The 18,699-nt window shown below is 39.1% G+C and overlaps 1 protein-coding gene across 2 annotated transcripts in view; it reads left to right on the top strand.

Moving 5' to 3' along the window:
* The window catches only part of rnf145a (ring finger protein 145a), a 140,333-nt gene that overhangs the window by 68,514 nt on the left and 53,120 nt on the right, over positions 1-18,699 (top strand). The window lies entirely within an intron of this gene.

An 18,699-nucleotide genomic window follows, 5' to 3' on the forward strand; every position in this document is an offset into this window, starting at 1 on the left:
AAATCTCTGCCTTTTTTCCCCATCATTTGAATGTTTTTGTTTTCTTGATAGCATGTCGGGCATTCTATATGAGCGGAAAAGGGAAAAGCGGAAATATTTAAAATTATTTCAGATAAAGATATAAGGTAGTTTTACTAATATAGAAAGTGTATTGTAAAGAAGTACATATTCATGGAGGTGCTAAACTACTATACTATCGTTCAATATCAAGTTCGCTTTCAAACAGCAGAAGGAAAAGTATGAGCAGAAAGAAGCCTATGCCACTAGTTGAAGTGTTCACTATTCAAATATTGATGTGCACATGAGGTCTGTGAGGATTTCAAAATCTATCATCCAACGTCATGTGTTCTCACAACCACCCAACCACCATGAGGTGTATCCTGTGAAATATCTCACTGCTGTCAGGTTGTTTGGAAAAAAAAGACTTGCTGCTTCATTTGGCAGTAATGATATTGACTATGTATCTTTTTATTATGACTGGGGTTCAAAGAATCGATGAGTGGCACTGAATGCTAAGTGACAACAAAATATTTGCTTGTGTTTCTTAGGCGTGTATACCATACATTTGCCATCCCTGGGCTGGTGTTTTCCTGCAGTGGTTAACTTTAAAATTGAACACAGATTAGCCTTTAATCAATTCCGTATCCATGCTTGAATTCCTGAATTACTGCAGCAGCCCTACCTAAAACAATGAATGACATAGTCTCTGATTATCCTTTCTTGTCTCCCCTTGCAGATTTGGTTGAATTGATTGAATGATTCATGCATTGTGACTTGCCTCTTTCGTCTACCATTGCGGGAGCTTCCATTCTAAAATGAGAAAGGCTGGAAATGGTCATCAGATCAGGCAGCATTTTTGGAGAGACAGAGAGGGAGGGAGAGTTTACATTTCAGGTCAAGGCCTTTTGTCAAAATACTGTAGATGAAGCAACACACACAAGAGTTGCTGGTGAATGCAGCAGGCCAGGCAGCATCTCTAGGAAGAGGTGCAGTCGACGTTTCAGGCCAAGACCCTTCGTCACTGCACCTCTTCCTAGAGATGCTGCCTGGCCTGCTGCGTTCACCAGCAACTTTTATGTGTGTTGCTTGAATTTCCAGCATCTGCAGAATTCCTGTTGTTTACTGTAGATGAAGGGTTCCTCGATAGTAGTTTTCAGCTTGAAAAACGAACAGCGTTTATCTCTCTCTACCTGACCTGATGAGGCTTTGCAGAATTTCCTTCTTTTTCCAGCAACTGCAGTTTTCGGACTTTCACTATTAATGCTACTCTTATTCTTTTCATTGAGAGCATATTTGGCACTGTTTTTACCTTATGTCTGAAATTCATTATCTTAGTAGTTGTAATTTTCTCTAGTTAAAAAAATACATGTTAGATTCATTTGTTCATTGTGGCTTGTGCTTTAGGAGTTTAAGGCTAAGAAGGAAGACAAAGACCAGAATGTTATGACTTTTAATAACATTTTCTTACATTTGTATGGTGACAATGTAGTATCCTGTTCTGCTATCTATTTTTTGATTATTAATTATTTAGTTGTTTTACTGGTTGTCATCACTAGCACTATTTATTATTCAATCAAAGTTGCCCTCCAGCTTGTGTTGGTCAGTCATCCTTTTCAACTACAGTCCTATGGTCAAATTTTATAATGGAAGCCATTGTTTATAGTCTGCATGCCAGTGACACCATTTACTAACTCATTTTCCCAGGATGAATTAGACTTTTGTAGTCTTGCTTGATGGCAAATTTCAAAGTATTTCTTACATTTCTACAAAGGCAGCGTCCGGGACATAGTCTGTCGCATCCAAATTTTATCTGTGGCTACAAATCAATATCCTTTGATTTGTGGTGTCCCAGGGTTCACAATCTAAATCCTCTAGCCTATTACAAAAACCCCCACCTTCAAATTACATCATTCCAGATCTCCTCTTAGAGATACTAAATGCTACTTTATCTCCCTTCATTGAGCTGGTTGCTGTAAGGTGACTTGTGGTTCTTCTGAGGCTTTGACTGCAGGTTACATATTGTCAAAGGCAGATGTCAAGCAAGCACTCAATGTGTTGAGTGCCATGATTAACAAACATGAAACAGCCGTTCACATCCTTGCCAGGGACTTTAATCAAGCCAGCATGAAGACATCTGCCCAATTCCCATAAGCACATCACCTGCGGCATCAGAGTACGCAACGCACTTGATCACTCCTGCACTACCATTAAGAATGTCTAACATACTATCCCTGAATCACATTTTGGGAAATTTGATCATCTGGCTATCCTCCTCCTACAGGTAGAGGCTAAAGAACAAGACACCAGAGGTATGGAAAACAGGTGGTGGCCACAGGAGGCAGAGGAGTGGCTACAGGATATCCTCAAGTAGGGGAGAGATTGAAAATCTCACTGAGTGGTGCCACAACAACAACAACCTTTCACTCAGTATTAGTAAGACCAAGGATCTGATTATTGATTTCAGGATAAGGAAACCAGTTTTCATTGGGAGATCAGAGGTGGAGGGGGTCAGTGACTTTAAATTTCTTAGCATTATCATATCGGAGGATCTGTCTTGAGACCAGCATGCAAGTGCCGTCAAAAAGAAGGCATAACAATGTCTTAATTTTCTTAGCAGTTGTGTAGTTCCATCACGTGATCTAAAACTTTGACAAACTTGCATAGATGCACAATGGAGAGTATCCTGACTAGTTGCATCATGGTCTGGTAAGAACAGAAATGACTACAAGAAGTGGTGGATACAGACCAGACCCTTCCCACCATTGAGCATATCTATTAGAAGTGCTGTGAGCATATCTATTAGAAGTGCTGCAACATGAAAGCAGCATCCATCATCAAGGATCCCCACCATCCAGGCCTTGCTCACTTTTCGTGGCTGTCATCAGAAAGGAGGTACAGGAATCTTGGGTCCCTTACCACCAGATTCAGGAACAGTTATTGCTCTTCAACCATCAGGCTCCTGAACCAGCGTGGATAAATGTCAGTTACCTCAACTCTGAACTGATCCCTCAACATATGGACTAACTTTGAAGGATTCTACAACTCTTATCCTCAGTATTTATTCTTTTTTTATTTGCGCAGTTTGTCTTTTGCACATTGATTGTTTGTCAGTCTTTGTATGTAGTTCTGCATTGACTACTGTTTTTCTTTGTTCTACTGTGAATGCCTGCAAGAAAATGAATCTCAGTGTAGTGTTTGGTGACATATATGTACTTGTATAATAAATTTTCTTTGAATTTTGAACTTTGCATTGAAAATTGCTAAGGTTTAAAATTTTCATGAGTTCCATCTCTCATTCCTGTAACCATTCAGTCCTTAACACTTGCTTTGACATCTGTACTCAGTGGCCTCTTTAATAGGTACAGGAGTGGAACCCGGTGTCTCCTGCTGCAGTAGCCCATCCGCTGCGAGGTTCGACATGTTATGTGTTTAGAGATGCTCTTCTGCACACCACTGTTGTAGTGTGTGGTTATTTGAGTACTGTTGCCTTCCTGTCAGCTTGAACCAGTCTAGTTGTTCTCCTCTGACCTCTCCCATTACTCTCTCAGTATTTTTGCCAACAGAACTGCTGCTGACTATATATTTTTTTGTTTGTTTTTTTGCACCACCCTCTGTAAATTGTAGTGACCGTGTTGCGTGTGATAATCCCAGGAGATCAGCATTTTCTGAGATACTCACACCACCCGTTCTGGCACCAATAATCATTCCATGTCAAAGTCACTTAGATCACATTACTTGCCCATTTTGATCTTTGATCTGAACCACACCAAACCACTTGACCATATCTACATGCTTTTATTCTTTGAGTTGCTGTCACATGTATGGATCATTAGATATTTGCATCAATGAGGTGTACAGGTGTACCTAATAAAGTGGCCACTGAATGTATGTGTTTAGTTGCCAAACTAATTGTCTTGAGATGGTGGGCAGCTTTCTAGAGACAAAACATCAAGGGAGTATTGGAGAGAATTGGAATACGTTACTGAGATGGATCATATGTCATGATTGTATTGAATGGTGGGGCACATAACAAAAGAGATGACTATGCTGTTGCTTTTATTTTTCTGTTTATGCAATTCTTTCTTAAAGTAAACCACTTTGATTAAAATTTTAGTCATATTTGCTTGGGATCAATGATATCATTCATATATTTCCATTGACAACCTGGGATGTCTTTAATTGATAATGTATGACATAGGAAATCACATTTTTCTTGGTATATGTTCTTTTGTAGTATGTTGTAGTTATGTGGAGTATTATTTTATCAAATGATTTCTACATTGACAGCTGTGACAATGCTAAGGAGAATACATATGAACTTGGAAAACCTTTGAGAAAGTGCAAACACTATTTAATGTCATATTTATCAGATTTCCTTGCACATGGCATGTTTCTCTTTATAACATCAGCTTTTTAAAAAGTCTGACATGTATTGCTACTGTTCCTTTGATGTCTTATCCTTTTACATTGATAATTATTCAAGGACAAATATGTATGTCAAAGTGAATCACATAGTCCATCCATGTCTCTAATGTTGGGTTACATTTTTTTAAGGCTTCATTAACGTACCTTGTTCCAAATGGATGCTTCAGTACTTGTGAAATAATTATCTATTCTATAAATAAATTTTCTGTGTGATATTGATAGTATCTGTTAAATTGATTAAGGTACTGCTCAATATGACTTTCTTTAAGGCTCCTTCAAGTAGAACAGGTGAAGATGTCAGGTTCAACTCCAAAACAGACTTGAGTTATTTAGAGGTAAAACAAAACAGTATTTTTATTGGCTAAGGATGGGGAGATATCATCATTCTTCGCTGACTTGTATAAGTGTGTGAGAAGTTGGTTAGAAAAAAAAGCTCATCTCTATTTGGGAGGGGAAGAGAAAAAGTAATTACTATCCTCATTCACATTGTAGGATCTATTTCTTTTGAGTCAAGCACACTATTGAGTTATCATTTACATCAAACTGCACTGTTTTTGACAAAGTTTTATATATGACTGAAGCAAAATGGAATAATAATAGCTGCAATTGTATTTGGGAGTCAAGGTTATGGTGTTGAGTGGAATTCCAAGCTATTGGAATGGTGAACTTAACTGTTTTAATTTATAAATTTATTGATTCATGAGTTGAATGCAAGCTTCTCATATTGTAGAGGAAGTTTATTTGATTCCCAAAATAGGTTAGATGATAGAGCTGGATAAATTAAGTTTGGTTAAGGACAAGGTATTGCATAAAAAAAATAAAGTGATGCTAGTGGATGAATGATTTTAGACCTGGAGTTGAAATGAGCAAATGAAAATGTAAAGTAGTAGTAAATGGTTCATATTGATTATTGGGCCACAGTGATTACAGAATGAAATGTGTGAGATCAAAAGTTGAAGTGGGTTGTTGGAGTTCAGCAGGAACAAGAGGAATTTAGAAGAGCAGGACACACAAAAAGGTAATGACAGGAACATTGATTTCTCCTGGTAAATGAATTCAACTCCCCCTTCCTGTATTTCTCACTCTGATCTTTATCCTCTTCTCACCTGCCTACTACTTCCCCCTGGGTCCCCTCCTTCTTCCCTTTCTCCTATGGTCCCCCCTCCTCTCCTAAGAGCTTCCTCCTTCTCCTTCCGTGGTGTCACCTATAATCTTCCAGCTAGCTTCTTTCCCCTCCTCCCACCTTTTTATTCTGACATCTTCCCCCTTCCTTTGCAGTCCTGACTGAAACGTCGACTACCTATTAATTTCCATAGATGTTGGCTGACCTGCTGAGTTCCTCCAGCATTTTGTGTGTTACTACAGATTTCCAGCATCTTCATATTTTCTCGTGTTTGTGAAATGCTGGAGGAGCTCTGCAGTTCAGGCAGCATCTATGGAAATGAATAAAAAGTCAGTATTGCAGTCGAGACCCTTCAGCAGGACTAGAAAGGATGGGGAAAAATCCTATAAAAAGGTGAAGGAGGGGAAGGAGGACATGATGGAAAGTGATGGTTAAAGCCAGAAGGGTAGGAAAGATAAAGGGCTGGAGAGGAAGGAATCTGATAAGGGAGGAGAGTTGATCATAAGAGAAAGGGAAGGAGGAGGGACACTTAGGGAGATGAGGAGAAGAGGCAAGAGGCTAGACTGGGGAATAGAAGAAGAGGGAAGAGGAGCAGGAAAAGGAAAAATAAAGAAAAACAAATACTGGAGGGAGAAGTCAATGTTCAGGTTGGAGATGGAATATGAGGTGTTGCTCCTGCACCCTGAGAGTGGCCTCGTGGCAGAAGAGGAAGTTGCAAGATTGTTCATTTGGATCAGAGGACTTGTAAATAATGAAACACTGGAGAAACTTGGGTTGATATTTTGTAAAGGGGGTAATTCATTCCACTGAAAATGGATTTTACGATTTGACATTGAGATGGGGAAGCAAAACTACTGGGTTCATTGAAGCATCTTCTGATGGTGGAGCAGTAGGTAAAGGTGCACCTTGTCAAATAAGGATCATGTAACCTTGTAGGGTGAATTGCACCTTGGATAAAGTCATAGTAGCAGAATTAAGCTCTTTGGTCCATTGTGTCTGCTGCAGCATTCCATCATGACTGACTTATTATCCCTCTCGGTCCAGTTTTTCTGTCTTCTCATAACCTTTGATTCCTTTACTAATCAAGAACTTATTAATCTCTTTTTAAAAATACCCAAATGACTTCGCCTCCAGTCATCTGCGGCAATGAATTCTACAGATTCACCACCCTCTGGCGAAAGGAATTTCAACCAAATCTTTGTTCTAAAAGGGTGCCTATCATTTCTGAGACTGTGCCACTGGTCCTTGACTCTCCCACTATTTCAAACATCATCTCTGCATCCATTCTATCGAGGCCTTTCAATGTTCGGTTGGTTTCAATGAGATTCCCTCCTTATTTTTCTAAATAGGCTTGTTGGGCCTGTTACCGTGCAGTATATCTAAATAAAATAAACTCTAGTGAGTACAGGCCTAGAGCCATAAAACACTTATGTTAATCCTTTCATCCTGGCATCATTCTTGTAAATCTAATCTGAACTCTCTCCAGTGGCAGCACATCTTGGATATTGGGCCAAGAATTACTCACAATACTCCAAATGCGATCTGTCCAATTATGCCCTTGGTTTTGTATTCTAGTCCTTTTGAAATGAATTGCATTTGCCTTCCTTACTACCAACTCTACCATTAACCTTCAGGGAATCATGTACTAGGACATGTAAGAGTCTTTGCATCTTCCAGTTTCTGAATTTGCTTCCCATTTAGAAAATAGGCTGTGCCTTTATTCCTTCCACCAAAGTGAATGACCATACTCCTTGCTGAACTCTATTCCAACTGCCACTTCTTTATCCAATCTCTAAATCTGTCCAAGTCCTTCTACAGACTCCTGACTTTTTCATTGTTACCTGCCCCACCACCTATCTTTGTATCATCCGCAAACTTGGCCACAAAGTTATCCATTCTAGCATTCATATCATTAACATATAATATGAAAAGTAGCAGACCCAACACTAACCACTGGTTAGTATGGCCAAGTGTAATAGGAATCGATGTGAAAGGTGAAGGGAGTAAAAGTATTACTTTAAAAGGATTAGAAGTATTATATATGAATGCACGGAGTATAAGAAATAAAGTGGATGAGTTTGAGGTTCAGTTGGAAATTGGCAAGTATGATGTTATGGGAATAACAGAGACATGGCTGCAAGAAGACCAGGGCTGGGAAATGAATATTCAGGGATATACAACCTCTCGAAAGGACAGACAGGTTGGCAGAGGGGGTGGGGTGGCTCTGTTGGTGAGGAATGAAATTCAGTCACTTGCGAAGGGGGGGGGGACATAAAATCAGGAGATGTAGAGTCAGTATGGATAGAACTGAGAAACTGTAAGGGCAAAAAGACCCTGATGGGAGTTATCTACAGGCCCCTTTGTTCATTTGTAATACTAACACTTCCGATCTTCCCTTTTCCCTCTCAAATTGTAGATTAAAACTTACCATATTATGGTCACTACCTCCGAATGGCTCCTTTACCTCGAGTTCCCTTTATCAAATCTGGTTCATTACATAACACTAAATCCAGAATTGCCTTCTCCCTGGTAGGCTCTAATACCAGCTGCTCTAAGAATCTATCTCTGAGGCATTCCACAAACTCCCTTTCTTGGGGTCCAGACCAACCTGACCCCAAGAAAGGGAGATCCCAGCCGAGGGATACTGTTCCGAAGTCCACGAAGAGCGATTTCACAAAGTGACTGTCACAAAATCCACACCCATGGATCATACAAAGGACAGACATGTCTCCATAATGCACAGTGTGCCGCTGATTAACCCAGTCCTTTGGGTTTGGGTAAGCATTAGACTTTACCCTGACGGAGGATTGGACGCGGATTCTGAAGCTGGTTAACTATTCTTCGATATGTGCTAGTCATTCACTGATTCAATTTAAAATTGTACATTGTTACCATTTGACGAAGGAGAGGTAGTCTAAAATATTCCCTAATGTTGATAGTTACTGTGATAGATGTAAAACTGAGACAGCTACACTGACACACTTGTTTTGGTCTTGTTCTATACTGGAACAGTTCTGGAAGTCAGTTTTTCGACAATTTCTAAAGCACTTAAAATTAATTTACAACCTAACAAACTAACTGTGCTTTTTGGAATAATTCCTCAAAATATCCGTGGTATCTCTTTGTCTGACCAACGTGTTATTGCATTTGTTACATTGATAGCGAGAAGGGCCATTTTGTTGAAGTGGAAGGATACATCGGCTTTGGATACACCACTTTGTCACAATGGTTCTCTCAAATGATGCTATGTCTTAGTTTGGAGAAAATTAGAAGACAAACCTTTGAACCTATGTTTGATTTTGAGAAATGATGGGGTTCATTTGCTCGTTATTGTCATTTGAGTTAATTGATAGATTTCCTCCACGATCTAATTGTAAATTTTTGGTACATTTTTTTTCTTGCTGGTGGTTTGATATTTATCTTTAGAAGCTTTTTGTATGACGCATGGCTCCGGAGTTGAACACCTAATGGGTTTTTTCCCCCCTCACTTCTTCTTGCTTAGTTGGGGTTTTTTTATCACCAAAATTTTATCAATCTTCAAAATAATGTTTTTTTTTCTTGAGACATTTTAAGTGTTGCTTACTTTGATGTACTCGTGTTAATTTTGGATAATAATAATAAGATTTGAAACGAAAGACTTTACCCTTCTAGATCATGAGCTGCTCCCGGATAGCTCGAAGCCTGCGATCTTCACTGTCCCTCTCTTCCTTTGACTCCTTTCTCAGCACTTATGACCACATTTCTTTTATACTGTTGGCATACATCATAAGGTAACACTCACAGAAGCGAATCTGTGGACTCCCAGGAAAACGAAACTGTGGACACGTAACAGGTGAAACAGTTGGAATTCAGTAGCTGTCAACCATTCTGTCTTGAATAGGTGTTTGAGTTTAAAATTTATATTAAATTACAAAATTCAGAGTAAATTTATTATCAGAGTAGGTATATGTCACCATATACTACCTTGCCATTCATTTTCTTGCAGACATTTACAGCAGAACAGAAATACAATCTAATCAATGGAAGATTAGACACAAAGACTGACAGCGAAAAACTGTGCAAATAAAAAATAAGTAAATAAATAATACTAAGAACATGAGTTGTAGAATCCTGAAAAGTGAGTCCATAGGTTGTGGAATCAGTTCAGAGTTGAGGTGAGTGAAATTATCCATTCAGGTTCAGGAGCCTGATGGTTGAATAGTAATAATTGTTCCTGAACCTGGTGATGTGTGACTTAAACAACAGGAATTCTGCAGATGCTGGAAATTCAAGCAACACACATAAAAGTTGCTGGTGAACGCAGCAGGCCAAGCAGCATCTCTAGGAAGAGGTACAGTCGACGTTTCAGGCCGAGACCCTTCATCAGGACTAACTGAAGGAAGAGTGAGTAAGGGATGGGGGGGACGAATGGACAAGGGAGTTGTCAACCTCCCTCCCCACTGATCTCCCTCCTGGCACTTATCCGTGTAAGCGGAACAAGTGCTACAAATGCCCTTACACTTCCTCCCTTACCACCATTCAGGGCCCCAAACAGTCCTTCCAGGTGAGGCAACACTTCACCTGTGAGTCGGCTGGGATGATATACTGCGTCCGGTGGCCTCTTATATATTGGCGAGACACGACGCAGGCTGGGAGACGGCTTTGCTGAACACCTACACTCTGTCCGCCAGAGAAAGCAGGATCTCCCAGTGGCCACACATTTTAATTCCACATCCCATTCCCATTCTGATATGTCTATCCACGGCCTCCTCTACTGTAAAGATGAAGCCACACTCAGGTTGGAGGAACAACACCTTATATTCCGTCTGGGTAGCCTCCAACCTGATGCATGAACATCGACTTCTCTAACTTCCGCTAATGCCCCACCTCCCCCTCGTATCCCATCTGTTACTTATTTTTATACACACATTCTTTCTCTCACTCTCCTTTTTCCTCCCTCTGTCCCTCTGAATATACCCCTTGCCCATCCTCTGGGTCCCCCCCCCCCCCCCGTCTTTCTTCCCGGACCTCTTGTCCCATGATCCTCTCGTATCCCTTTTGCCTATCACCTGTCCAGCTCTTGGCTTCATCCCTCCCCCTCCTGTCTTCTCCTATCATTTTGGATCTCCCCCTCCCCCTCCAACTTTCAAATCCCTTACTCACTCTTCCTTCAGTTAGTCCTGACGAAGGGTCTCGGCCTGAAACGTCGACTGCACCTCTTCCTAGAGATGCTGCTTGGCCTGCTGCGTTCAGCAGCAACTTTTAGATGTGTGACTTAAAGCTCCTCTACCTCCTTCCTGGTGCTAGCAGTGAGAAGAGCCTGGCCTGGACTGAAATTGCAAGATACATTAAAAAGCTTTAACTTAAAACTGTTGAACTTATAAGACGCTTATCTGAAAATATGCTGTTAATGCTCTTAACACTATTACAATTCACTTGTCAACAATTGAGTCTCTGTCAGCTCATTGAATTCTATCTCAAGAACATATTAGTTGTCATGTACAAGCATTTTTCTGTCAGCTTGAACTGAATGTAGTTTTCTTGAGTTGAGTTACTAGATCAACACTTCACTTCTGAAGCTCAAGTATCAGCCTAGGTTCCAACTGCCCAGCCACTGCGGCACCAATGTCTGAACCTCTTGCTCTTCTAGCCATAGATGTATGTATGACCGGCTGTCTCACTTTTATGGTGGTTAAATCACAAAATTTATCATCCATATCTATTATCTATATCTTGTCTCTTTAATACCTATTCACATTGGCTGCATTGTTAGCTCTTGGAAAAACTTCTGTCATATTAAATTTATGAAATTTCAATTTAACTGTCTTTCACAATGTAAAATTTTGCATGAAATTCAACATTCTTTGCTACATTTCCATAGCTATACTTTTCCCCTGAGTTGTCTTTTTCTAATGCATCATTTATATGTAGTATTGTATTGCTACAGAAGAGAAAAAAAGATTTTTCTCTCTTCTAAGGGACCGGTGCAGTTGTTAATTAACTGCAATGTACAAACATTGTATTATAAATCCTTGTATCAAATTAAATTTTCACCGTTTGTGGCAACATAAGCATCTTCAAAGTTGTCATTGACCAAATATATTGTTCTTTAATAGGCAGAAGATAATGATTAGCTTTATTTGTCATTGCATTGCTCTGAAGCATGCAGTGAAATGTTGTTTTGCATCAATGTTCAACATATCCAAGATGTGCTATGGGGTAACCCATAAGATTTGCCATGCTTCCAGTGCCAACATAGCATGTCCACAACTTATTAACCCTAACCTATATGTTTTGAAATGTGGGAGGAGACCAGAGCACCTGGAAGAAACCCACAAAGTTAGGGGGAGAATTTACAAACTCCTTATAGACAGCAGTGGGAATTGAATCCTGATCTTATTGCTGGTGCGGTAAAGAGTTATGCTAGCCACTATATACCCTGCCACCCAGTGCAAAAAGATAATGTTAGTTATCGTTTGTTGAATAGTGACTATCCTTTCGGCTGCGATGCTTTTAACTATAGTGGTTTCCATTTAATTGGGACACATGGGAAACATTTTGGCCCAATTAAGTGGCTGCCCCAACTTACTAAAGTTTCATGGAAATAGTTAAAAGGCATAGCAAAGACAAACTAATTAACTGAGTATCCAGTTATGCATTTAAATGAAATACAGAACAAATTAGAATACTATCAATACTACTACAGTATTATAAAATTATTATTCCTAATAGTTATCATTGGAGGAATTTATCACTGCCATGTTCTTTTGACTGTAAATGAACAACATCAGTGCAGACACCTAGTACAGATAATGAATGACCTTCATTGCCTTCCTGCATAAAGTCAAAATAAAAAACAATGATTCAAAATCACTGATTTTTGAATTGGTGTCCGTTGGTCGAAATGGATAACATAATACAAGCACATGTAACTGATGCTATTCAAAAACTGTTCACTCCATAATGTCTAGTGGCCATTTCTGGCATCGTTGAGCCTGAATACTTGAAAACACAGTGAGCAAAACCGTTAGGAATTGGCTAATTACCTATTTCTCGCCAACTATCAGTGACAAAAATTGCAGCTTTTCTGAACACAAACACACACAACTGATGTTATTTTAAAAACCGTTCGCTCTGAACTCAGTGTAGAGTACACGTAACTAATGTTAGTTCGAAACTGTTCGGCAACAGTCTTCTGTCCTAATTAAGTGCGTAGTGTCCCAAATAAACAAAGGTAATCCCAGCTCTTTTCTCAATTAGTCATTGTTCTTCAAGAGTTACCCAAATAAGCGGCAGCTCCAATTAACCAATGACCCATTGAACCAGAATCCATTGTATTTGAGAAGGGACTTACAATCATTGTTTTGGTGAACATGATCCCCTTTGCTTTGTTGCTTCAGATTTTTCAGTCTGAATTTATTTCTCTTTTGTATTTGAAAGCAAGATTCTTCCAATGAATTTTTTTTTAAAACATGCTGGATATCTAAAATAAAAGAAAATGCTGTATATACTGTGCCCGTCTGGCCGTATTCGTGAGAAGAAAGAGAAACAGTTATTTTCCAAATAGCGTCTTTATCTGGAAATCTTCAGTTTCTCTTGCCATAGCTGCAGCCTAATTTCCAATATTTTCTGTTTTATTATGGTATTTTTCCAATCTTCAGTTAATTTTCAACCTCTAAGGCTTATTAAGTGAAAAAGCAAATTGTTATCCAATAAACCTTTAATGACCAAAAATCTTTTTTATTTGTGTGAATATTGCTGGGGCTTTTCTGTTTCAGGCACATTTGGATGAAGCATGGAGGTTTTTTTTAAAATGTTCATCAACTATGGCCGCAGAAGAGGACCTCTCATTTTCTATTGTTAACTTCATAGACCCTTCATTTTCTCGATCCAGTTACCTTACCAGCAGTGTAATCATGCAGATTGTCAACCAAGCATGATGAAATTATACAGTCTCTGTATTTCACTTTGTGGTGCCGGGGTGAAGAAAGGAAAGCATTTTATTCCAAGCTTAATATGTTATAAAAGGAGCATACAGGTGTCCCCCGCTTTTCAAACGTTCGCTTTACGAAACCTCACTGTTACAAAAGACCTACATTAGTTACCTGTTCTCGCTAACAGAAGGTGTCTTCACTTTTACGAGAAAAGGCAGCTCACGGAAAAAAAACAGTGCATGGGAAAAAAGCAGCGCGCGATAAAAGGCAGCACGCAAAAAAATCAGCATGCGAAAAAAGGCAGCGTTCGCAAACTTCAATGGACACACAGTGGAGCACATCCTGGCTGGTTGCATCACAGCTATATCCGGCTGTGTATTTTTACGTGTTATTTGGTGTGATTTGGCAGCTTCATAGCTTAAAGATTACTGGAGAGTGCTTGCGCCGTGCTTTTGCCGACGGCGCTTGCGTGAGATTTTCGTTACGGAGAACAGTGCAAGCAATTATTGTGGAAAAGTATTTCTACTTTATATAGACTGTGTATTCATCATATCATTCCTGCTTTTACTATATGTTACTGTTATTTTAGGTTTTATGTTTTATTTTGCATGATTTGGTAGGTTATTTTTGGGTCTGTGAGCGCTCACAGATTTTTCCCATATAAATTAATGGTAATTGCTTCTTCACTTTATGACATTCCGGCTTACGAACCATTTCATAGGAACGCTGTACTTCGGATGGCGGGGGAAACCTATATAGAAAAGCTATTGTTTTATGGCTCATTTGAAACCCAATGAGCAAGTAAGTAGCATAAACACTGAAAATGTCCAGATGCTGGAAATCCAAGCAACATATACAAAATGCTGGAGGAACTCAGTAGGCCAGGCAGCATCTATGGGGGAAAAAAAAAGTACAGTTGGCATTTCGAGCTGAGACCCTTCGGTAGGACTGATAAGTAGGATATTGCTGTAAATCAGTAACTTTGTTCCCTACAGAAGAGGATTGTTTCTTTATTGGTTGCAAAATGTCCTGGGAAATCTTGTAAGGGATGTGGACGATGGTAAAGAAATTACTTTTTTAAAATTCTGAAACTGGTTGTAGATCCTAGCACCCATTACTAATCTTAAATAACTACAGAACATCATCATAAAATACAGCAATATAATTGATTGTTGTAGTCAGGATTTAGAATATAGTATTGTGGTAATGAAAACGTAGCTTTAATACTTTGCTTGAATCGCAGAGCGCATAATTGTTGCTACAAGCAGTCAGATTCTGAAACATTATTTTCAATTCCCTATAACTAATGACACTGTCTTTGCATTTGTTCTTTGGTATAAACGTGAACATTCCTAATTGTCAAATAATGAGTCATCCTGTCTGTCTTAACATTTAAATATGCATTTATGCTGGCCTTCATTAGTTGCGGCATTGAATACAAGGGCAGGAAGGTTGGGTTCCAGCTTCATTAAACTTTGGTGAGACCTCAGATGGAGTACTACATACAGTTTTCGCCACCACACTACAGCATCACTGTGGAAGGTGGAGAAGAGATTTGGATTTTGCCTGGGATGTAGCATTGTAGTTATTAACAGTGACTGTATAAGCTAGCTTCTTTCTGGAGAGGCATAGGGTAAAAAGGTATGTTAGAGATATAAAATGAGAATATAGATAGGGTAGACTGCAGAAGCTCCCTACATCTGAGATGGATAAAACTAAAGAACATAGATCTAGGGTAAAGGTTAAGTGATTTATAGGAGACCTGAAGGGGCTCTTCTTCACTCAGACTGGTGAGTACCTGGAATGCACTGCCTGAGAGATTTGTGGAAGTAGAGTCCCTGATAACATTTAAGAAGTGAATATATGAGCACTTAAATTGTCTGGACATGCGGTAGAAGACTACAGACCAATTGCGGATGATTCAGATGCAAGTCAGTTCATTGCAATTGTACATATGACAATAAACTCAACTCTGGTCAGTACAAATGTAATGGGCTGAATGGCCTGTTATCCAAAGTTTGTTGACGTATGTGCATTTAATGTTACTGTACAATATAAGCACTTATATTGTACAGGTTTTGAATTCATCCTGTTTTTATTATGGGTCCATAAACTAAACTATCTCAACAATTGTTTCAAATTTTAGGTGATACAATAAAGTAGTGACTTTGAAAGCAGATGTGATGCCTTCGTGCTCTCAGTCGACAGGTGGCTGACTTACTGTTAGTACTAAAAGTTACAGACCTCTAGAGGCAAAAGCATTTGAGTACTGCAATCTAAAAGGTAAATGGTATGCTATGATACTTGGTATGTGAGTCTCTCAGGATTATGTAATATATAACCACTTCTGGTGCCCTTGTCATTACAGTGTCAAAGGCTCTTAGTTTCAAATAGATTGATTCTCGTTCTGATCTAGAGGTGCTTACCATATGTCATCTTCCTTGATATTCCCGACATATACACTTCTTAGGAAAGCTGATCTCATGAAAAGAAAAATTTACATCTTTTCTATGGGGTTCTAGAAACACAAATTCAACACTAGAAAAAGTAATTTAGCACATTGTGGTCATGGTTGCCAAAAGTGTATTTGCAGTTTATCCCAGTCCCTGGTCTTGTAGATTATGGCATTTCAAGTGTTAAACTAGATCGAAGGGAAGTTCTGCTTCTTATCAACCCTCCTGTCAATAACTTTAATGTGCATCTTCTGGGTATTATTCTTGCTGAGAAAAGTTGGTCACTCTATCTGCCTTTCCTTGGTACATCTGTATAAAACCTTGAATAAGTGTTACAAGATAGGTTTGAATGTGTCATCTTGTTCTTTCCAAAAGATACTGTGTATTTTCTCCCTCTGTCCTCTTCTTAAAACCATTGAGATCCTTGCTGGGTTACGGTTCTGTTGCTGTTGGTTGCCTCTGGTATCTTGCATTAAAAGAAATGATTCATTTTTGAGTCAAGGAAATCCTTCAACCAAATGATTTCAATGCTATAACTTCATTTGTTTAATTAGCACAAAGGCTAAAATATGTACAAGCTGTTTATCCGGTTTGTGTCACTAACTGAACAGAATTTTAAAAGCTGACTTTTCTGTGCTGATGTGAACTCTGATGCCTTACTGCTGAGATTAACTAGCATAGGACTGACTGCACCGGATATTAGGAAAAAAAGCATTGTTTCAGTGACTTTGTTATGTTGCCAGGGGTCCCATATCCATTTGATGAAGAAACTAATGTAAATTTGAACTAAGACTGAGATTCCCTCGATCTAGGTGTTTGGGGTCCACTTGGATACTTCAGGCATTTAGCTTTGATGTGTAAGAAGTATTTTCAATAGACACGTGTCTTGTGCAGGATGAACAGTTGAAGCTCAGGGGCAAAGGGAGAATTACAAGTTTTTCTAATGGAGTTCTTTTCAGACAATGGTTTGGGAGATGTTTTGATACAGGATTGAAACAAAAATTGAACCAGTATCTGTATCGGAAAATCAGCTATGAAAATACAAGCTAAAACAAGTATACAGAGAAACAATAGGCGAGGTGTTGCAACTCTACTCTACTCGATTTCGTCATTTGTCTGTTCCCTTACCCAGTCACTTTGAATTGCCAACAACATCTCCACCAGCACAGTTGCACTACAGCTATGTAGCCTTGTAGGCTATGTGCTCAGTCGCTTGCCTACTCGCTGTACACTTTTGACTGTGAGACTAAGTACAGCTCCAAAACCATCAACAAGTTTGCTGATGACACTGCGCTGTTGTTGGCCAAATCAAAGGTGGTAACAAATCAGCAGAAAGGAGGGAGATTGAAAACTTGGTTGAATGGTGGCACAACAACAACCTCTCACTCAGTGTCAGCAAAACCAAAGGTTTGTTGACGACAGGAGCAAGAAACCAGAGGACCCTGAGCCAGTCCTCATTTAGGGATCAGAGGTGCAGAGGGTCAGTAACTTTAAAGACTTTGCCGTTATCACTTTGGAGGATCTGTCCTGGGACCAGTATGCAAGTGCCATAATTTGTCATTACAAAGAAGGCATTGTAGCACCAGTACTTTATTAGAAGCTTGCACAGATTTGGCAATTTAAAATTTTGACAAACTTCAATAGACGCACAGTGGAGCGCATCCTGGCTGGTTGCATCCAGCTAAGTATGGAAACACCATTGCCCAAGAACAGAAAAGCATATGAAAAGTAGTGGATACAGCCCAGTCCATCACAGGAAAAGCCCTCCAAGCCATTGAGCACATCTACAAGGAGCGCTACCACAATAAAGCAACATCCATTATCTAGAAACCCCACCATCCAGGCCATGTTCTTTTCTTACTGCTGTCATTGGAAAGGAGGTACAGGAGTCTGGGATCCCATACCACCAGGTTCAGGAATAGTTATTACTCTTCAAACATCAGACTCCTGAACCTGATAATTTCACTTTCCTCAACACTGAACACGAAATATGGATTTGCCTTCAATGACTCTACAGCGCATGTTCTCAGTATTATTTGTTTACCTATTTTATTATTATTCGATTTTTATTTGCGAAGTTTGCCTTTTGAACATTGCTTCTCAGTCATGTGTAGTTTTTCATTGTATTGTATTTCTTTGTTCTACTGTGAATGCCTGCAAGAAATTGAATCTAGGATATGTTGCCATAAACTCTGCATACTTTGATAATAAATTTACTTTGCACTTTGAACTCTGGACGGATAGTGTGGAAGGAGGCCGAAAAGATAGGATTTAGATTGAAAACTACCAGGGTGACTAATTTATTCAGAAAGAGGGAATCAAAATGTGCTTATTTTTACATTCCGAACAAATCCAAACTGGAAAATCTGTATATTAATGAATAAAGTGCTCAAACTTATCTTGTATCTTCTCTCTTGACGATGCTAGAAAACTAAGAAGAGGCTGACACAGTGTACGTAGTTCAAGTGAATAAGTAAGCATATGGTTCAAAACACGTATTGTGCAATAGTGTAACTGTGTTTTCTGTATCTTGTTTAATTTCTGCAGATTTACAAATGAGCTTTTCTGGATTTGTTTGTGGTAATTTAGTTAATAACATTGTAGAAAAACTATTTTTGTCAGTACTAATTAAAAATAGTCATGCTTTCCTTCCACTTCTCCCTTCCTCCTCCCAAACACAATGGTTATGAAGAATGGCTGGATCAAAGGGTTGAATTAGAAAAGCATTTGAAGTATGAATTTAATACAAAAAAGTACCCAATTAACCTTAAAATTATGCATATCA

Source organism: Mobula birostris, chromosome 7 (genome assembly GCF_030028105.1).
Source record: "Mobula birostris isolate sMobBir1 chromosome 7, sMobBir1.hap1, whole genome shotgun sequence".
NCBI lineage: Eukaryota > Metazoa > Chordata > Chondrichthyes > Myliobatiformes > Myliobatidae > Mobula > Mobula birostris.